The sequence below is a fragment of the Coffea arabica genome, chromosome 1e (assembly GCF_036785885.1).
Source record: "Coffea arabica cultivar ET-39 chromosome 1e, Coffea Arabica ET-39 HiFi, whole genome shotgun sequence".
Taxonomy (NCBI): domain Eukaryota; kingdom Viridiplantae; phylum Streptophyta; class Magnoliopsida; order Gentianales; family Rubiaceae; genus Coffea; species Coffea arabica.
Genome location: NC_092311.1, coordinates 48,192,480 through 48,201,451, shown reverse-complemented (window position 1 = coordinate 48,201,451; position 8,972 = coordinate 48,192,480).

Sequence of the window (8,972 nt, the reverse complement as noted above, 5' to 3'; positions counted from 1 at the left end):
GGTTTTTGGGGTCTAGCTGTGAGCTTTAGCATTTAAAGTCTTAGATATGGTTGGCATTTTCAAGGAGATTTACCCTGTGGTAAAGAAGGAAAAGAATGGAGCAGAAAGGTGAAAGAGAGCAAAGATAAATTTTTAGCAGCTCGCAGATTTGAAGACTGAATGCTTTGTAACAGAAAGTATTATTAACTGCTCTGTTTAAATGAAGCAGATGCATGAGAAGACTGGGGGCCTTGGGGTCCTAGGGGATGTTATAGCTAAGCTAGCCTACTACAGATTAACCCTTCAAATCATAGAGTTTAATTTCACATTGTCCTTTCAAACTCACGAATATGCCCATTTTCTGGTTGGATTGCCAGGAAAATTTTTTAGAAAATTCCTGTGACAATTTTATACTTTCTTACCTCATATACCCTAAGCATAAGTCTTTTTTTTTTTTTTTTTTTAATTATGGCTAGCCACATGGTGAGTGGAAGAGAGTGGATCCTGTAGAAGGTAGCAATAATCTGTTTCAACTTTCAATTCAAGATCTCAATCGTGTAAAGTTTTCAGACTTTTCGAAACTTATTTAATCATTCTTCCCTTTTTCAATTTTCAGCTTAAAATATTACTATATGATACGTAAAGTAGTAGTGTTAGGTAAATTAATCCATCGACTCCTTTATATCGTGCATGGTGATGCAGGATTATATGTATGGTCCAATCCAATGGACTTGGAGGTTTTTCTTTTTTTTTTATGGTAAGAAAATTTGTGGTTATCCATTACCCTATATCTTGCCTTGTTCCTCCCACCTCCATCCCCAAAAAAGATATATATATATATATATCAATGCGATCGCACGTACACACTCAAACCAATATGTTGCTCTTAGAGAAAAGTAAAAACCTAACAAACATTAGGTTACTATTCAATCGCAAAATATAGCATAAGAATTTATTTATTTGCTCGATTAACAATAGTATTCTCTCTTATTCTCTCAGCATCTGTAATTCTTTTTTATATTAACAAAAAGTTTATAATAAGTCGAAAAAAAGATTTTAGTGTTTTTCCTCCCACCAAAAAAAAAAAGAGAGAGAGAGAGAACCAGCCTCTTTCTTTCGGTGGGTGTCCAGTTGAAGAATTTATTAGTGGTGGGCCGGAGAGAAAATAAACAAAGAAAGAAGGTGAAAAGATTCCCCCATTGAAGGAGCCAAAATATTTCCCTCGCATACCGATGGCGAATGCAGCTGGAGATGCCAAATACTCAAATTGAAACCACTGGGCCAATGGCTCAGTTGCCACCAGCGCTTAACTCTTAAGTCCCTCCTTGGGCTGTAGGTGAGGGTTCAAACCTCACCTGCAGCGAAAAAATTTAAAAGTTGTGTCATAGCGCTCCCTTAGTTTAGTTGGATTTGCATACCCACTAATCCCCTGTGTCAGAAAGAGTATAATAGACCAATGAAAAATCGACGAAAACTGAATCACCATTGAACCAAATGAATGCACTTTATATTCATATAATTTTTTTAGAGGATTACATCTTATAACAATTAATGAGAGTCAAGATTTGAATTCTTAAACTCCCATCCCAACAAATCTTAAGAATTTGGTGGTGGCTACCGGTCCAAATTTTAAGAGAAAGAGTATACACTTCGGCAAATATTTTGGATTTTGAGAGCTGATGTCACGCCACTCTTCCTCCTTCCAACTAACGCGGTTGAATATTTCTTGAGCAACATTTTATATTTACTTTCAATGGTTTCACAAACAAAAGCAACGGCACTTAGAACTAGTGTAGTAGAAAGGGATGGTTATATAGTGGAGATAGTACGGATGTCTCCAGGAAGAGTAAAGCAACGGGTTGGAAAGATGTGGTGTACAATGAGCCACCGCAGCAGCATTAATGGGGAGGGCCAGCATGTGCTGTGTCCTTGCAGCACAACAGTATCGGTTTCAAACCGGTTTGAAATTGAGTGAGGTGGCATCCATGAGATCCGTGAATGCTTAGTGAATAAAATGCAAAGTAAAAGTACAAATACCCCTGGACTCGAATAAATTGCTTTGGAGGACAATGGGTAGGGACATTTGTGCAAGGTTTACGTTTAGCGGGAAATAAAAAGTGCACAATAGCGGGCCATGTTTGTTTGTTAGTAACTCATTTAAAAATTGAATGCATCCTCCGGGCTCCAATCTCGCATAGGCCTTAAACCGCTATGAAGCTAGACCCTTGTCAAATTGGCAAGTATCATTCAGTTTTGAATCTACCTCGAGCTTAAAACATTACAAAATAATTTTTTATTTTTTAAACAACATAAACAAAATAATTATTTTTAAATAATTATTAAAATATTACAGATATATTCGCTTCATCCTTCAGAATTATATCACATCCCACATTTAATAAAATAAGATGAATTGAAATGGTATTTTGTAAAGACATAAGTATCTTCAATATATTTTTTCGATTGCCTTCACGGAACATACACAACCCTTTGTCGTTTTTTTTTAACGATTTTTTTTATCTTTATTGTACCTCTCTGTATGATTCAAACCCGAATGAAATTATGACCATCTATCAGAGACATAAGAATGAACCAATCCTGTAAGATTCCCTTTAAATTCTTAGATTGCTTTGGGAAGAATTCTTATTTTAATGTCCTCAGTATTGGCTATTTTAGACTGACGTAAATTATATAAGTACAAACTACAACACATTTCCATACAATTAGTTATTTCATTTTTAAGATTCACATTTTAAGTTATCCATAATTATGTGAATACTATTTTTTACGATAGGCATTCAAAAAATGTACATACAAATGAGATGCATTGACACCTATGATATATATTATTAATGTTACATTCGTTGACAAATGGCCTAAACTTTTTGGGACTTCATTAAAGCAACATATTGCATCACTAAGTTCTCTCATAATTGTTCCCATTTAAGAGGTTAACGGTACAACTTGGAAATTTTTTCCCATTTTTTTAATCAATAAGGTCATTTTTAATGCAATGTTGTAACTACATCCATGAGATAGTCTTAACGGTTTTAATGCATTGCTAATACCTTGTGCATTTTGCTCTCTGCCAAATTACGGACACAATTTTTTTTCTTTTTTTCTACTTACCAAACGATCATTCATCTACTTTCCATTCTGTTTCTCTACCATTTAATTTTACTAGTTTCACAAATTTTCTTACTTTTATTATACTTGTATAATATGTTTTCCACAAGCCAATTCCATCTAATTACATGATGTTCAAGATCTATTCACATATTATATGAACATTATTCGTCCTTCATTGAATATTAAATGACCTATAAATGTTGCTCGAATTGCCTTCAATAATTTGTATATATGTTACACTTCAAATTCATTGTCAATTTTTTAAATTAAATCAATCGAATTCAAGCTTCAGCTCTAACTCCAATTTCATTTTGAAAACTATTTAATTATGCATTTTAAAGATCACTTGTGATTTAGAATAAATTCATAATTATGCTTATTTTTTTAACAAATTAAATAATATTCATTTCATGTATAATTACTTTTTTTATTCAAACAAGACATATATATCGTATATTTAAAAATATACTAATATTGCTATTCATTTATTCGTTGTCATTATATATGTGTTCATGAACTATTCGAATAGTTTGTGAATAGGGTCGTGCTCGTCTCGACTATTAAATGAACCTAACATCGTGTTCAACTTTGATTTATTTATTATACAGTCAATCTTTTTTGTCACTCAAATGAACCGAACTCGAAATGTTCGTGACACCTTAACTTGTACTATAGATGAAACTTAGAGAGAAAGGGATGATTTGGATTGTACGTGGGATGGACCTATTTTCAAGTTCGAGACCTGCCACTTACACTAAAAAAACGTGACAATACTTAACTCTTCTTTGCTTCCATCCTATTACTTTTAATCACACCTTTCTTGCAGCCCGTAAATCCCACTTCTCATATTCGCCAAAAGTGCGCCTATATGGAATGTTCGACTCCATCATCGTTACTAGTAAACTAGCATGAATGCCCGTGCTACGCACAGTGCTGAGATTATTGAAAAAAATAAAAATAAAAGGATAAATAAAAAAAGGTTAAAAAATTGTACCAACACATTTAGTTGCACTTTACCCCTTAACTCAATAAATGGACACTTTGCCTGTCTACTTTACGTTTTAGAACAAAAATGCCTCTTCTATATTTATTAATATTTAATTTTTTTTTGCCCTTTTTCATCATTCTCTCATATAATCAAATACTTTCTTCTCTTTGCTATTTTTATCTAGATATTAATTTTAATCATTTTAAAACATTCTTTATTTATTTTTATCTTTTTTACCTTACGTTATTAGGAAAATAATGATCATAAAGGGTATGCTATAACAAAATATATGTTATTTATGAACACATGCTATTTAATACTGGTGAGAACGGCACACCTTACATGTTTGCAAATTTAAAAGAATTTTTTAAAATTTTTTAAATATTTTAGTAGTTGTTGGTTTTTGTTTTAGAAATGTGGAGTGGGAAATGTGGGGGAGATGTGGGAAAAATGTGAGCATGATTATAGGATTTGTAGGAGCGGTAATATATAGGAGCCCCTTAACTTTATATTTAGTTGCACTTTACCTCCTCAACTCAATAAATGGACACTTTGTCCGTCTACTTTATGTTTTAGGACAAAAATGCCTTTTTTATATTTATTAATATTTAATTTTTTTTGCCCTTTTCCTACTTCCTCCTTTTCTTGATATTTTTCATCATTCTCTCATATAATCAAATATTTTCTTCTCTTTGCTATTTTTATCTAGATATTAATTTTAATCATTTTAAAACATTCTTTATTTATTTTTATCTTTTTTACCTTACATTATTAGGAAAATAATGATCATAAAGGGTATGCTATAACAAAGTATATGTTATTTATTAACACATGCTATTTAATACCGGTGAGAACGGCACACCTTATATGTGTGCAAATTTAAAAGAATTTTTTAAAATTTTTTTAAATATTTTAGTAGTTGTCGGTTTTTGTTTTAGAAATGTGGAGTGGGAAACGTGGGGGAAATGTGGGAAAAATGTGAGCATGATTATAGGATTTGTAGGAGCAGTTATAGGAGCCCCTTAACTTTACATTTAGTTGCATTTTACCCCCTCAACTCAATAAATTGACACTTTGCTTGTCTCCTTTATGTTTTAGGACAAAAATGCCTCTTCTATATTTATTCATATTTAATTTTTTTGTCCTTTTCCTACTTATTCCTTTTCTTGATACTAAAAATGTAAAATTAAAGTATTTCTTAATTATAAAAATGTAAAATTGTATTAAAACAGCTTACAAATGAGATTTGTCTTTAATTAAGGAGTAAAAAGGATTTAAAGTATAAATAACAAACTGTTTATGAAATAGATAGTGGAAAAGTTTTAAAATTTAAATTTGTCTAGTGATAGGGTTGGTTATAACCCACTACTTTTTATGTATTAAAATAAATACAAAATTTTAGGAAAAAGAATGAGAAGTTTAGAAGTCATTGAGAGGGTTTCTGCTAAAAACTCCTTCCTGAATACATATAGATATAGATACACATATACACATGTATGCACGCATACATTAATACACATATATACCATAATTATTATTTCAAGAATTAATCATTATTTATACTCTGCCAATATAGACATTATCAACTTTGAGTGTATAACAACTAATTTGTTCTACTTGAGTTTTACTTATTTTTTCATCTAACTCTCTTCCAACTAATTTCATTTATAATTTGTCTCTTCTAATAACCTCTATCACACCTAATGCATTTGAGTTATTCTTTTTATCCTTGTCTTCTAATTTTATTTATCCTTTTTCAATACACTTGCATTATCGTACATAGTAATTTCGTGTACATTTATTAATAACACTTTTTATATTGCTTAACTTATTAACTTTGTTACATACCACTACATCACTAATGCACAAATGCACTATGCTATGTTTCATTTTATTCCTACTTAAAATGAATACCGATGTCGATCAATATAATCACACACATCATAAATTTAATTACCATCCTAGAGAATACATTTCATCTATTGTATGAATTGTAGTATTTAGCAGATATGATTGCACCACACTATTTTTGTATACATAAGTTTTTAAAGACTACTATGGTACATAAATACTTCAAATGCAATTATTTCTTCATACAACTATGAATACTTTAACAAAAGATTATTATACAATTATTTACACCTTGGATCAATTCATTATTAATCATTATGCAAAAAAAAGATTGCGCTGGCAATCTTTTTTGTTGTTATTCATGAACATACTAAACCTGCTACAAATTACTTGTATCTATACTATGTTTTTTATTTGGGGATGATTTCAGAAACCTCTCCTGGTAAGCGTAATTTTTGAAATCTCATGAGTCCTGAGGTTTCTGACACATGAGATTTCAAAAATTACGCTTACCTCCATTAATTCAATACTTTTAGTAACAATGTATTAAAATAATATTGATTTGGCCAAATTTATTTGAATACCCATAAATGCCGTTGTATAATGAGTTTTAATTTTTTTCTATACAATTATAAGATTATGTAGTATAATTATATGAAATAGGTGCCAAATTTTGAAACTGTACATATCTGCTATTTTATAAACAACTATAATAATTTTATTATTATGATTAATTAGAAACTTTTTTCTGGTATTTTATTATGGATTTAGAATTATAAACTAAAAAAAATATGTTGACAACTCATTTAGAGTTTATTAATTTTTCAAGTCATGGAATTATCATTATTTAATAGTGATTTTGGCCCATATCTTTTTCATTTTTGTCAATTAAAAAGAAAGAAATACAAAACAAAATAAACAAAAATATTCAATTACATATAAAATTAACTTGTAAAAACTTTTTCTAATTCGACATTTAGTTACAATACAAATTAGACACAATAGTGACAGTTCTACAGTTTTATTGATGAAAAATTAACAAAAACAAATAAGAAGGAAAAATAATTAACAAATAATTTGGAAACTCATTGTAAATATACGTATATCATATAAGAGAATTTTATTAAAATATTTAAGAATTAAATTGTCTTTTTCAATCCCAAGGGAGGTATGTGTAATTGTTTAATTTTTAAGGGAGAGGGAGTTCAGAGAAATTGTTAAAAATATTGGGGGATGTTTCTGAAATTACCCCTTTCACTGGCCACCCTTTTTAGGGGCCACTTGCAATTTAGTGTTCCGTTGGTAAACGTTCTTAAATTAATCATCTTTCCACGCTTGCAATGATGTGAACGTCCAACTGGAACATCAAAGATTTCTCGCCATCTGGTTTGACGTGGAAGTCCAACTGGAACATGTGCGCCTGCAACAACACCGGCTCAGCAATTCTCCTTTCGGTTTCCATGCAGCCTTGATTTCCGTGGCTGGACAGGTGCCAATGGATGCTTCATCTGGCCAGCTTTTCCCTTGCTGGAGACATCCGTACTATCTCCATTATAGAAAAATCCAGTAGAAAGGTCCAAAATGTATACATCACATAATTCAAAAGTACCACGAATATGATGAGGGTTGTTTCTTGACAAGTGTCCGAGGGAAGCGAAGATGCTGGACGAATAACCATTTGAGGTCAAGCAACTTTTTGACAGTTAGTGCAAGCGTAATTGACACTTCACCTTCATTTCAGCCTTTGTTGGTGATGGGATTTGTTGTGGGAGCTTGCTCAGCCCCACATAGGAATCGGCAGTCAAGTGCAACAACTCCACGGCCCCTTTGCCTACGACCAACGAATTGTTCTTCCTGGGCCGCCAACTCTAAAGATCTTTTTTTTCCTGATAGAACAAAATTTACATGGGTTCAATATCGATCATTATCATAAATTAGATACGCTTCTGAAATTATAAATTATTCATACATTTCTTGTAAGTTGTTCAGTAATACAGTCCTTGCATTGACGTACGGTAGAATTCAAACAATGCGAGATGTTATATACATTCCAAATTCCTTGCTCCTCGTGACTTTTTTTGTGGTTTTATAACATATTTGTAGAATTTTGTTCACTTCGATCAGGTAACACTGTAGTATATATCATCTAGTTTGAATAGGGTGCGACAGCATCCCATAAGTAGTCCTACTAGTTAAGTAGCGTGGTAGTTATCAGCAGGTTCTGTCATTAACTTTCGTGTGTTATCGACTCTCATGTGCTATCTCGATGTGTATTTTTGGGATAAAATTGTATACAGTCTTAGATTAATCTAGTCGAAAGCCTGGAATATCTTAAGTGAAAAAAAAAAAATTTAGGGCGTGACGTGTTTCATGTACAACGTTTCGCAAGTTCGAGTGTGACTAGAAGTTGTGGATCAAAACTGTGCTTTTGTTTGTGGTCCAAAAGAACGAAATTTCTCAGAGCCTAATGAAATGTGAACTTGGGCCTGAGAGCAGATCAAGGTAAGGCTTTGTAGAAACCTCCCACCTCGTCAACACAGTATTTTGGGTCATTACTGTGAACGATAGTTTATAAATTGGGCTACTAACCACATGAAGTAACTTGGGTTTGTGAACGACACATTTAAGCTGCAACTCTTTGATCTTCTCCACGGTCGATATGATCCACCGATGAAATTAAAGAAAATAAATAAGCAAATCTAACGCTCAGTAAGAACTTCAAGCACTTGGAGTAGAGATTTGGATGTCAAATTAACGAAGAAAAGCCAAAACAATTGGATTTGGAATTTTAGGCATTAAATCATATTTCTAAATTTTTTTTCTCTATCCCTTGTGTTTTTTTTTTTTCACGTGAAAACTGCCATATGGCAAGACAATTAAATATCGAATTCACTTCATTGATGTGTATTTTAAGTGTTTGCATAAAATATACTTTAGTGTAATTTATTATAGTTGTTTAAAAAAAATACGTGTTTATGCAAAAAACCCTTCTTCTCTCCCCTCACCATCTATCATCCACCATTGA